The sequence below is a fragment of the Odontesthes bonariensis genome, chromosome 16 (assembly GCF_027942865.1).
Source record: "Odontesthes bonariensis isolate fOdoBon6 chromosome 16, fOdoBon6.hap1, whole genome shotgun sequence".
NCBI classification, from domain to species: domain Eukaryota; kingdom Metazoa; phylum Chordata; class Actinopteri; order Atheriniformes; family Atherinopsidae; genus Odontesthes; species Odontesthes bonariensis.
In genome coordinates this window covers 3,239,332-3,252,139 of record NC_134521.1, presented here as the reverse complement: position 1 = coordinate 3,252,139, position 12,808 = coordinate 3,239,332, and positions in this window count along the sequence as shown.

Below are 12,808 nucleotides of genomic sequence, written 5' to 3'. Positions count from 1 at the left end.
TAAAAGGCTGCTGCTTCTGCTGCTCTGTTTGCTCTCCCAGGCAGGCACAGAGGAGCAGGAGGATGGCAGCAGCAGTACCGGTAACTATCCTAAAATAAAGAAAACTTGAGAAAACAAATGTGATTAGTGTGGGGTTTTTTTGTGCTTCTGTTGGAGATATGAGGTTTGAACATTAGTCCAATGTGGTGCGTGCACTCACCACCAAACCAGTGGGGAACAATGCAAATATGAGCCATGTATGATAGACTGAGGGTGCTTTACCATGTATCACCTGTGTGTAGTGACGAGGGTTTCGTCACAGGTTCGGTAGTCCTTGGCAGTGACGCGCCCATCTAGCACAAGTAATTTGCCAAGGGAACGCCATGATATGGCAGCCCAAACCATCACTGATCCCCCCCGTGCTTCACTCTGGGCATGCAACAGTCTGGGTGGTATGCTGACGTCACCATGGATACCGTGGCTCTTGATACATCACAAAGACTTGCTGTCTTGGTCACAGATGCGCCAGCAAGACGTGCACCAACAATTTGTCCTCTTTTGAACTCTGGTATGTCACCCATAATGTTGTGTGCATTGCAGTATTTTGAGCTAAACTGTGCTCTTACCCTGCTAACTGAACCTTCACACTCTGCTCTCACCCTGCTAACTGAACCTTCACACTCTGCTCTCACCCTGCTAACTGAACCTTCACACTCTGCTCTCACCCTGCTAACTGAACCTTCACACTCTGCTCTCACCCTGCTAACTGAACCTTCACACTCTGCTCTCACCCTGCTAACTGAACCTTCACACTCTGCTCTCACCCTGCTAACTGAACCTTCACACTCTGCTCTCACCCTGCTAACTGAACCTTCACACTCTGCTCTCACCCTGCTAACTGAACCTTCACACTCTGCTCTTACCATGCTAACTGAACCTTCACACTCTGCTCTCACCCTGCTAACTGAACCTTCACACTCTGCTCTCACCCTGCTAACTGAACCTTCACACTCTGCTCTCACCCTGCTAACTGAACCTTCACACTCTGCTCTTACTGGTGCAATGTGCAATTAATGAAGATTGGCCACCAGGCTGGTCCAATTTAGCCGTGAAACCTCCCACAGTACAATGACAGGTGTTTCAGTTTCATTGTCTAACCCCTGTACTTTGGTGTTTTGTATCATGACTATCATGACAAAACATTACAATGGCAGCGTGTTCATCCGTGTCATGTTATTTATCATTCGCAAAAATGTCAGTTGTGACCATATTGTTATCACAGATGAAGCCTCAGTTAGGTGTTTCCTTTCAGCTTCAGACTAACTTGGAAATAACTTCTGTCAGTTTTCTTTTGCAAATTTTTCAATTCAATTTCAATTCATTTTTATTTATACAGCGCCAAATACAACAAATGTCATCTCAAGGCACTTGAATAATAAAGTCCAATTCAAGCCATTTGGAATTCAATTCATTGTAAATCAGAATTATTTATAAAATAATCCAATTCGTTCATATAGACACTGCATGAAAAGAGGGATTTGTGGATGTATGTGGCCCCTTACATGTCCGCATACGTTGAGCCCCTGCATTTGCGGTGGTAAAAGTGAAAACTTGGCCCAAGTTGTCGCAAATTGACCTGGCAACTGCTCCCCCATGCCCCCCTCCCCTCCCCTACTTAGGAGAGCCTTTAATTTGTAAATGCCAGTGATCAGGTCAGGAGGTGCCACAGTCATTTTCAAGTGGGGTGGGGTGAGGTGAGGTGGGGGGTGGGCAGGCCTGTTTCTACACGTTCATCACTATCACCTCCAACTCCAGCCAAGTTTGTTGCTGTGTTGTCTTGAAAAAGAAGAGGTGCCCGCTGTCTGCTGGTGACAGGTGATGCATATCTGTTTTTTTTTCTCCCAAACACCTCTTTTGTAATACCGCTTTTTGTGGGCAAAATTCAAGGATTCAAGGATTCAAAGGTTTATTGTCATATGTGCAGTTAGAAACGTGTTTCCCTGAACAATGAAATTCTTTTCTTTGTTGCCCGCACTGGATGTCCAAATGTATAATAATAAAGATAAGATAAAGATAAAATAAGCATGCAACAGCAATATTCTAAAAGGTTTCTTAAATAAAATAGAAATATAGAAATAAAAATATAGACATCTGGCCTGTATACATAATGTGCAGTAGTGCGCTCAGTGTTTTATTGTGTATGGCTTAATTCGGTGTCACAATGGTCACAATATCGCCGACGTCTTTTCTTTGTCCTTGCGGAGTCCATTTTTGTGTCAAAACAGTGCAAATTGCCAGCTGTGGTCAGACAACATTAAATAGCAAAAGGACGGGAGGTTGTCTCGCGAGTATTCCGTGTAATGACGTATACGCATATGATTGGTGGAGCTTAACGGCTCGCATAAGCTCTCGTTCAATCACGTATGAGAAACATTGTGTCGTGCAGTGTAAACAAAAAGTTTAAGGAGCAGATCTGGCGGCAGAAAGACAGACAGAAAGGCAGACAGAGTCCCGTACTGTGAAAACTGCTGGAAGACGACTAGCTTTCAACTCCCCAGCAACTCTCTGCGGGTCTACAGGTTTGTGTGTTTTTTTCTACTTGCACATGACCATTTGATTGTTTAATTTTAGTCTTGTTGACACTGTACAGCACTTGGGACAGTTCTCGCTGATTTTAAATGTGCTGTATATTAAACTTACTTACTCACTTGCTTACAGGCAGATAAAATGAAAGTCCTGTTGAATGCTATGACCGGAATGTCTCGTATGGTGGCCAGCACTGTGGATACGGTCGTGGAGAGGGTGCTGGAGGGAATGGACCAGAGATTCGCTAGGTTGGAGGTAAGATGGCCGTCGAGAACGGACTGGAGTTACATTCCAGAGAAGTTGAAGAGCGCAAGAGAAGGCGGATACAGAATCCGAAAATCGCGGTAAGAGTAGGTTATTGACTGTGGCTTTAGGCTAAACTCAACTTAATTGTGTCCATCACGTGAAAACCAGTGTGAGTTGCTTTATTTAAAAAAATGAATTTCGTGTTTTCAATTTATAGGAAGCAGTTCGCCGCCTGCATAACTCACCGTGGCATTATAATCCAGGTCAAGGGTAAGAATAAGTGAATGTTCTCCCAATATCTAGTTGAGTTGGACCCGATGTTACGTTACGTCAATGCAGTTTTTTTTTATTAACCATAGGCCTATTGTTTTTACAGGCTACTGTCACCTCACAATATGGATGTAACGAGTCGCTTGAAGGAGGCGGTGTCAAACAGTCCGAACTTCAGAGAGGTAGACGGGGACACTATCGAGGGTGAGCGGCGCTGACTTTTACCACGGCTGGCACTGATACTTTTAAGCACTGGTCATTTTATTCATTCCTCTTGTTTGTTTTTTTCAGCAGCGTGACGGACCTGTGTGCTGTGCTACAGGCGCGTCTTGAAGCCAACCCGAAATACTCACAGTCTCACCACAGAAGAGTGAAAGAGAGTAAGAACATATACGCTGTAGACAAGTTGTCAATATGCCGTGCATGGCTAGACTATGTTTTGATTATTTATTGGTTATTCCAACAGCTCCCAGAAGCCAGCTTCTGATCCAGGATGAGGACGTCTGACAACTCCGCAGACCCTGCAGGGACCGGAGTGATGCGAAGAATGCGGATTCCAAACGGCGGCGTTTAGGCTTATTGTGTATATTGTAGGCTACAGCAGTGTGTGTATATAGTTTTCAATTCTTTATTATCAATATGGTTCTTATTACAATGTAAGCTATGTACATTGTGTGGTGTGGCAATAAAAGCGCTTTAAAAAAAAAAGTTTCCTTTTTCATTTCCTCAATAGATTCACGTCATTCATGCCTGCATTAGCCTAGTCATAGTGCAGCTTATAAGAATGACGTGAATATATGAAGTACACAAACATCCCAGGAATATTAGTAATCATAATCACAATTATTAATCATAATTGCTGAGTGATATGCCCATATAAAGTATGCATATATTAACCTTATTGGCCAATGGGCGGTCAGCTTTACAGGAGTTTTTTTATGTAATCACGTGCCTTTTTCGTCCAATACCAGCGAGGCCAGTGAGAGGTCCAGGCACTCTCACAGCGGGGTGCTAATCGCTGAGCCATTAGCACCCCGCTGTGAGAGCCCGCCGCGAGTCGGGTTCGTTTCCGACGATTTTCTCGCTCAACAAACTTAAAGTTTGTCTGCCTGCAAGCGCCCAGGTGCGTCCGAAAATTAGGCAAATTCGCGGATGTTCACTGCCGTCCACAGTGACACAAATCCCTCTTTTCGTGCAGTGAGAGCCAATTCAAAAACAGTTTCCTAGCTAAGGAAACCAACAGATTTCACACCAAAAATCTTGGAATTTTGCAGCCTTTTTTAAAATGTTCTCGCAGTAAACGGTGCGGTGGCAGTGCGTGCCGAGGCTGGCCATCAATGTCATCGATCCTGTTCGTTGTTTTTCAAAGACAGGATCTTAAGGAGGAGTCAGGGAAAGGGAATCTCAGAGTGGCATCTTTGCTTTTTGCAATTGATGTTGTTCTGTTGGCTTCTTCAAGCCATGATCATCAAGCAGTCCGGATAATTTCCTTTGGAGGGTGGCTGGGCTCACTCTTAGATAATTTAGGAAGACAATTTAGGAAACAAATAAGTCCTTACGCACTTATTTGTTTCCTAAATTGTCTTTGTTTTCTAAATTGTATTCCCATGTGTCTCGGTACCTGACTTATCGCACTTACTCTAGCACTAGTTATGCTCTTAGCTGTTTGGTTTTGAAAGGAAATGCACTTATGATCTCTTGTGACCTGAAGTTCTTTTGCCTACCGATGTGGAACACACTTATTGTAAGTCGCTTTGGATAAAAGCGTCTGCAAAATGACCGTAATATAATGTAATGTAGATATGGAATGAGGATCTTGACCATCTGGAGAGGGCTGAGAGTATAGCCACTGCTTCTCCGCATTGAAAGGAGTCAGTTGTGGTAGTTTGGGCATGGAGGAGACCACTGGGCAGACCCAGAACATGCGGGAGGGACTGTTTCTATCCCTTCTGGCCGTGGAATGCTTTGGGATCCCCCAGGATGTGCTGGGGAGTATCGCTGGGGAGAAGGATGCCTGGGTTTCCCAACTGGACCTTTAGCGTCTGTGACCCGACCTCGGATAAGTGGAAGATAATGGATGGATGGATTCAATATTTATAATGTGCATTATGTTGCGCATGTATTGATCTCACACATTTATATTGGACCATTACACCTCTGTGCCCTCACACATGACGCAATGGGAAAAGAAGGCGTATCAGTCCCATCTTGAAAAGCATATTAGATGGAAGCTTGTGAAAGACGCTCACGGTGGGAGTTGACATCATCCATCCATCCATCCATCCATCCATCCATCCATCCATCCATCCATCCATCCACACTATAGATGTTTATTTTCAACTCTCAGATATGCATCTCTCCTATCCTAAGATGTGTTTTCAAAAGGAATTTTCTCTCAGGCCAATTTGTAAAAAAACGGAAGTAGACAATAGGGTTCTTTGGAAGTTTCATTGTCAGTGTTACAGTTTACCACGAGACCAGGGCTGTTATTCACACTATCAAAACAAAGTGTGGTTATGGCTTGTAAAATTGGTTGTGGTGAATGGGTTGAATAAGCTCTTCACTACAACACAGTTACATACAGCTGATCCTGGCACACACTGGAAAAAATCTAAATCTTACCAAGTATATTTGTCTCATTGAGTATCTCATTACACTTAATATAAGACACCGCTGCCTAACAAGCACCATTTCAGCCAGATATAGGGACTTGTTTTAATACAGTACATCTGGAATATCTTGTTAAGTGAAAAAATCTTGAAAACAAATTGTTTTGAGTCATATTTCACATGAAACAAGTTTTTTTTTCATTTGAAGAGGTTTTTAAGCTAATTTCAAGATCACTTTTAACTCAAAAGTCCTAAATATCACATTTTATTTCAAGAAATCTTGACAAGCCGATTTTCACTAGTTCCATTGGCAAATTTTTTTGCTTATTTCAAGCAAAAAAGTCTTGTATTTGTTGTTTTTTACTTATTTTTGGAGGGGCGATCTTGCTCAACTTCAGTGTCTGTTACTTTTAAGATACTGTGCAGCTGTTTCAAGAAAAAAAAAAAGCTTGATAAAGCAATTTCAGGAATTCCATGCTGAACATGTCCAGTAATGTCTGTTTTTTTTGTTCAGACAAGTAATTTATTTCCGGTCTTTCTTAACAGTTGTTTTTCTTTCTCTCTTTTTAGTGAAAGACATTTTGGATAGTCCTGCATTATTTAGCAATGTTTAAAATAAAATGAAATATTCCATTTTATTCTACAGCATCTTACAGATTAAAAAAGTTTGTTTTGCTGCCATTACCACCTTGACGGAAGTGGTCTCCAAAAATGATGTCTGCAGTATTCAGACTGCAATAAGTAAATATAAGTGAGTAAATATGGTTTATGTAACATGTACATTTCATGAGAAGAACAGATGCAAAGCAACTAAATCTATTTCTATGATCACCTGATTTGAGACATATACTTTGCAATTATATGAGTTCCACAAACAATAGTAAATATCTATCCATCCATCTGTTATCTTCCCTTTATCCAAGGTCGGGTTGTCGGGAGGCAACAGGTCTAGGAGGGAAACCCAACCATCCCTCTCCCCAGCGACACTCTCCAGCCGCCCCTCCTTTTTCCTCTGGGCCTTGATCTGGTGATCGTGCTCATGCTTGGGTATTGTGTTTTGAAAAGGTGTACAGTTTTGGTATTTGCTTTAGATCACTGAAAAGTAATTTTGTGTTTTGTTTTCTCACAGTGGAAGCTGGTAGGGGTTCTCTGCCTTTATTTTGTTCTCACTCTTTTCTCCTGTTTTTTGGTCAGGCAGGGAGTTTAGCCCTTGTAATTTTAAGTGTACTCTTAGCCAGAGATATTTTCATTTCATAATCAGAGGGGGGGTTTTGTTTGTTGTTTTGGCCTTCGGAGACCCTGAAGAGTAAAAGCTTCACTGTGATTTTGGATGATCTTTTTGTTATGTTACCTTTTCACAATTATAATAAATTATACTTTTTTCTATGGACATCAACTGACTGAGGTATTACTTACTTTGTTTGTGTTACACCCCAGTGCCATGACTAATCATAATTAATAGGGTTGTAACATAAGTGGGGGCTCGTCCGGGATATTAATTTTGAGCATGGCACAGTTTAAAGTGGAGGAGTTTGTAAGTAATCCTCCCTTGCAACAGTTTGATGTCTGTAGAAAGGATGATTTATGTTTAATTGCCTCATATTATGGCATCTCAGTGTCTAAGGCTACGGTTACACAAAAACGTTTTTTACTGTAACCGATATTTTTGCTTATCGTTTGGCTGTCGCGGCCACACGGAGCCGGCGTTCCCACGGGTTCCAGAGTGGGAAGATCTGAGAACGGCGTCGTTTCGTTTCCATTGGTACAGCCAAAACGGATTAGTTTACATCTGCGTCATAGCCACATGGCCAACACCAGTGACGTGTACACATACGTCAGTGACCAGAACAAAAAGCGGCTTCCATTCAAAATCCGGAAGAAGAAGACAACACAACAAGGACAGACAGCGATCATCATGGACCCCACAACATTGATAGCAGCACTGCTGCAGACACTGCTAACTACAGCGGCGTTGTTGAAGGAACAACGTGAGCTTCGCGCTGGTAGAAGTAGGGGCGTACACGCATGCGCATTGCTTCTTCTATTGTTCTGGTGTAACCGGTGGGGGTGGCTTACAGCGCACCTAGAGGTGTGGCGTGTGTACTGCATCGTTTTCAGCAAGCGTCGCGTTTCCATGTGGACACAGAAGCTTTCCTGTGTGGTCGCAATAATTTTCATACCCGTTTTCAAAAAAAACCTTTGTTTCGTTTTCGTGTAGCCGTGGCCTAAGTCTCTGCTAAAAAGTGAATTAAAATCCCTTGTCTTTAATAACTGGTCGAAAAAAAGAGTGTTGTCACTGGAAGTGGATAAAGAGGATGCCACCTCATCTTTTGAAGCTGCTGCTCAGCCTGCAGTTTGTGCTGATGACAGAATGGGGAGGGAGGTAAAGCACCACAGTCTCTCCCACGGTTTGAGCCTTTTTCTATTGAGTCCGCAGGTCCTAGTGGTGGAGCTCGTTTAAAGGTGCGTCTGGCTCGACTTGAACTGGAAGCCAGAGAGAGGGAACGTAAGGATGAACTTGAGTTCAAGCTTAAATGTCGACAGATTGAAGCTGCCATTAGAATGCGTCAGCTGGAGTTGCAGTCTGAGAAACTGACCACTGACTCACCTACTCTAACTTTTGCTGGAGATGGAGATAATGTCAGCAATTTGCCAGCTAAACCTCCTTCACCTAGACCTTCCACATTTGACATAAGTAAAAACATCGTTCTGGTTCCACCATTCAGAGAGACTGAAGTGGAGGCATATTTTAATGCATTTGAGCGGATTGCTATTGCCTTGCACTGGCCTACAGAGGTTTGGTCTCTTTTACTGCAATGCAAACTGATTGGTAAAGCACAGGATGTGTGTGCAGCGCTAACTATTGAAGACAGTCTTGTGTATGACAAAGTTAAAGCTGGTATACTCGGGGCGTACGAGTTGGTGCCTGAGGCTTACAGGCAGCGTTTCAGAGCTTTACGGAAAAACACTGGACAAACATTTGTTGAATTTGCAAGCGAAAAAGGAATGTTGTTTAACAGATGGTGTCAAGCAACTAAGGCTACTGACTTCACTTCACTACGTGAGTTGGTATTGTTAGCAAGGTAGGCCTGAAACACAGGAAAAGGTAAGAAGGGTGTCTCATGAAGAGCGCTGCCCCCCCGGAGGTCAGGGACCGTAACGTGGCTCAGCTCCCTCTTCACTCCAACAGACCGGGGCAGTGCCTTAACTTTTAGTTAAATTAATTATTTGAGTTGCTGCATGTGCTTACTTTGGGTAAAATAAAAATTCATCAGTAATCCTACTCAGTAAATTTTCAATGTGGCTATTACAGTCACTGATGAAAATGTTCTTTAAATGTATTTAGACTTTAAAGTCAACTATGTATTTACACAGTGGTTCCACACTGTCAAGACATACGGGATTGAAGCTTCTCCCTGCTGTTTCTCTGAGAGATATTTAACTACTGCAGGTAGCAACGCAGAATCGGTTGGACAAGTTTTGACAGGAGCTCTGCTGCTGTGACTGTGGAATGAACTGTGAGTGGAGCAGCCGGCCTCACCGGGGCCCCAGGTGAATGTTCAGCTGACTAAAGCTGACGCAAATGTACTTGAGCAGCAACTTGGAAGAACAACTGATTGTAAATAAACAGGTGAGTCATCGGGTAAAAAAAACCTTGCCAGCTTTAGCACTTCTGGAAACAGATTTAGATTTGGATGTTTGAAACATGCACAGAGGAAAGAAAACAAACGTCAACTACGACATTCACTCAAACCAGGAAATGTGAAGGAAATCTAAAGGGCGCCGGAGGGTCACCACCACTGCCAAAATGCTTTTGTGGTGGCTGACAACTTTCAGTCTGAAGTGTATGGATATCTTTAAGGAAAATGATCTTTTCTGCAAGTGGAAGTTATAATTTAGTTGACAAAAATTCCCAAATACTAAATAAATGGGTTAATGTCTGCATATCCCATGAAACAGCAAATCCCGAGGTCTTGATGTACAACAATCAGAAACTGGCATGAACATCAAGAACATACTTCTCTGTGTTCCGTGATCTTATGCTCACAAAGAGTACATAATGGGCATAACCTTAGATGATGAGGCAACTCTTTCAGGCTCCAGACTAAAATCTTGGCTTAAACATAATGACTACGTTCCCAACCACTCCACCATCTCTGCATTTAAACTTCTGGAGTCTGACTTGTTCTTCTTTGCAGAGCTGCTTGCCACAAACAGGTATCTTTAACCTGCAGAGCCAGAACGGAGCTGAGGAGTCGATTCAGGAAAATGATTAACTCTGTTGAGCACTGTTTTTGTGAAAAGCTGCCAAACCGTTATCGCCCCGTGGGCAGGATATTATTGACTTAATGCAGAAATTTCTCTTCCACAATAAAAATCAAATCTCCGAAGACAAGTACACTCAGGTTTTAAAGTCAAGACAAAGTTTATTCATTAACCCCACCAGTTAAACGTGGCTTGTGCAAATAAATGTAGTGGTGTAATACACGTTCCCAATGGTCATGTAACTAGTTGTGGAAGAAATTTTAAGAACAGATTCAAACAGAGATTGTAGAATAAGATTTTTGGGTTCCTGCTTGTGTCTTTTGTTGGAAAGGCTCTGATCTCCCCTCTGAAAGATTGTGAGCAGCATCGTGGGTACTGCTGGCAGGACCACTAAAACTTAAACACACATAACAACATGCTTGGTCTTTAATCCGTCTTAACGACTCAGGGTGACCACTAGTCTGTAATGGAGTTTGCCGTTTCCCGTTTTATATCAACAGTTCCCCACTTTGTGTGTCATATTTAATTCAATTTCTCGTGATTACTTGTGACATTTTCAGGCAGATATAGTTAGCCTTGCTTCTCTCTGTGTGTTTTTGTCTGTATATCCATCTACCCTGGCTCTTTTTTTTTATAACTTTACTTCTTTTCAAGTGCTTCTTTTAAAACTGATTTTCTGTCCATAGTTACACTTTTGTTTTTGTTTTTCTTGTCTTTGGACTTTTGCATTCTTTTTCTTCTGGAGCCACCATGTTGTCTGTTCTTACTTCTCCATGCTAGCCTCTGTCTAATTTCAAAGACTGGTACATTTATTACAACGTTCTTGGGTTAATTCATCATCTGTACTCCCCAAAACTAGTGTTGTCTATTTGCATACACCTGTATTTTCTACAGCTTCTTATGTAACATAAAAGGCTGATATGGAATTCAAGATCGTTGGGGAATTAAAGAATGTGCTTTCTATGAGTGTGGGCTCGCTGAAGCAGGGAGCTGATGGCATCTTCAACACCAAACCCAGGATGATAAACTGTATGTTGGGCTCTGACAGGTGGTCTACTGAGGTGAGTCAACAGTCTTTCTAGGACTTTTATGCTGTGGGGTTTTAGGGCAACTGGTCTGTAAACCAGTGGCGGCTCCTGACATTTTTTTTAGGTAGTGCAGTTTCCAGTCTGTGAAAGCTGCATCAGAGTGTGCTGTGCGAAGCTGAACCGATTGCACTGATGCAAACCTGTTCTGTTCCCACGCAGGAAATAAAATGTCCAATCGTCCAGAAACTCCTTGTCTTCCTTAAATAAACACAACGCAGAGTCGAGGGGTTATTTGGTCTGCCAAATAACCAAAGTGACTCTGCAATTTCCCCCCCGTTATGTCCATAAGTACCATAAAAGTCCATAGGACTGAGGTATATTTGTCTAGGTAGCATAATTTATTGTAATAATTTTTAATTATTTTTTGCATAATTTGCCAATCAGTTAATATTACACCTTAACCATTATTTATTTATTTTCCTCATATTGTTCCAGGATTCTATGAAATAAGTAAACACATAAGCTCTTAATGATAAGATTCATTCAATTTTCATTCTAAAGAATGTAATTAAAATGACAGCATATAAATCCAAGTCAAGTGTTTATTGAAGTTTTGGAAAATATGACTTAGAAAAGCATAACCAGTTGTCAAACATGGTTAAGTGCAGCTTACTTATGTGAGATTTCTCTCTTTTGTAAATATAATACTGCACCATTAACAATGAATGTGTCATTATACATTCTGCTATCATTGTCAACATTATGTAAAATATTTAAATCATTACAAGTCAATGACTGAGCACAAAAGGTTAAGTTATTTATCAAATATTACCTGGAAAAATAGCAGGGTTGGTGGAGCCCTGGGTTTCATCTTTGCCTCGCAAGGCGAGCCCGAAAATCCTGCAAAATTCTTCCAAACTTCTTCTCCGCATTAGTACGACGACTAAAGGGAACTTCTTTCAGAAACACTACCGTGTTGTTGCACTCGACACTCGCCATCTTCTTCGTAGAAAGTTCATGGTCCCGCGCAACAGACATATGACGAAAGCACGTTGTGCGTTGTTTGTGCGAGCACATAAACCCTCATAGAGAATGCATTGGGAGCATGATTTTTGAAAAAAAACTGACGTACCATTCATGTCAATGGGAGCTTCCTGGTGCAAATTCGACCCTGACAGAAATCGCCCCAAATGGGCAACACCAGGCGCGACTTTAATCTGACATATACAACCAGTTTGCCTGCAGTAGATCAGTCCCGCCTTAGCAACTAGATTTAAAAAAACAAACAAAAAAACTCCGTGTTTGGTAGTGCGTCGCACAAATCGCCCCTATGGAGGAGCCGCCGCTGTTGTAAACACTGAAGGCAGATTGATAACGTTTTTTTACGCACCAAAACAGGCAGTATGTCTTTTACAGAACTGAAACTTTCTTGTGACTCAGGGAAATGTTGAAGTGTAGAATCCCACACAGATGTTCTGCACAGGCCTTCAGGACACAGGGGCCGACACCATCTGAACCTGTAGCCTTGTTGTAGTTCAGTCTCTCCAGCTGCTTCTTCTTCACCAGACCGGCAGGATGGGGAAGCACAGGAGGTGTTAGTGTGTCCTGATGTGGGGAGAGATGTTGGTGAGGCCTTGTTAAGATCCATCATTAAGGTGTCTGGTGACATTATGTGTCTTTGACCACTCAAAGCTAACATCTATACATGTTTATAATGCTACAGGATACAGGGCTTTTTTCTCCATGACACACATTCACCCACCGAGGGACACGTCAGAGGCAGCGTGCGGTTCAGTGTCTTGCCCAGTATAATTTTGACATATG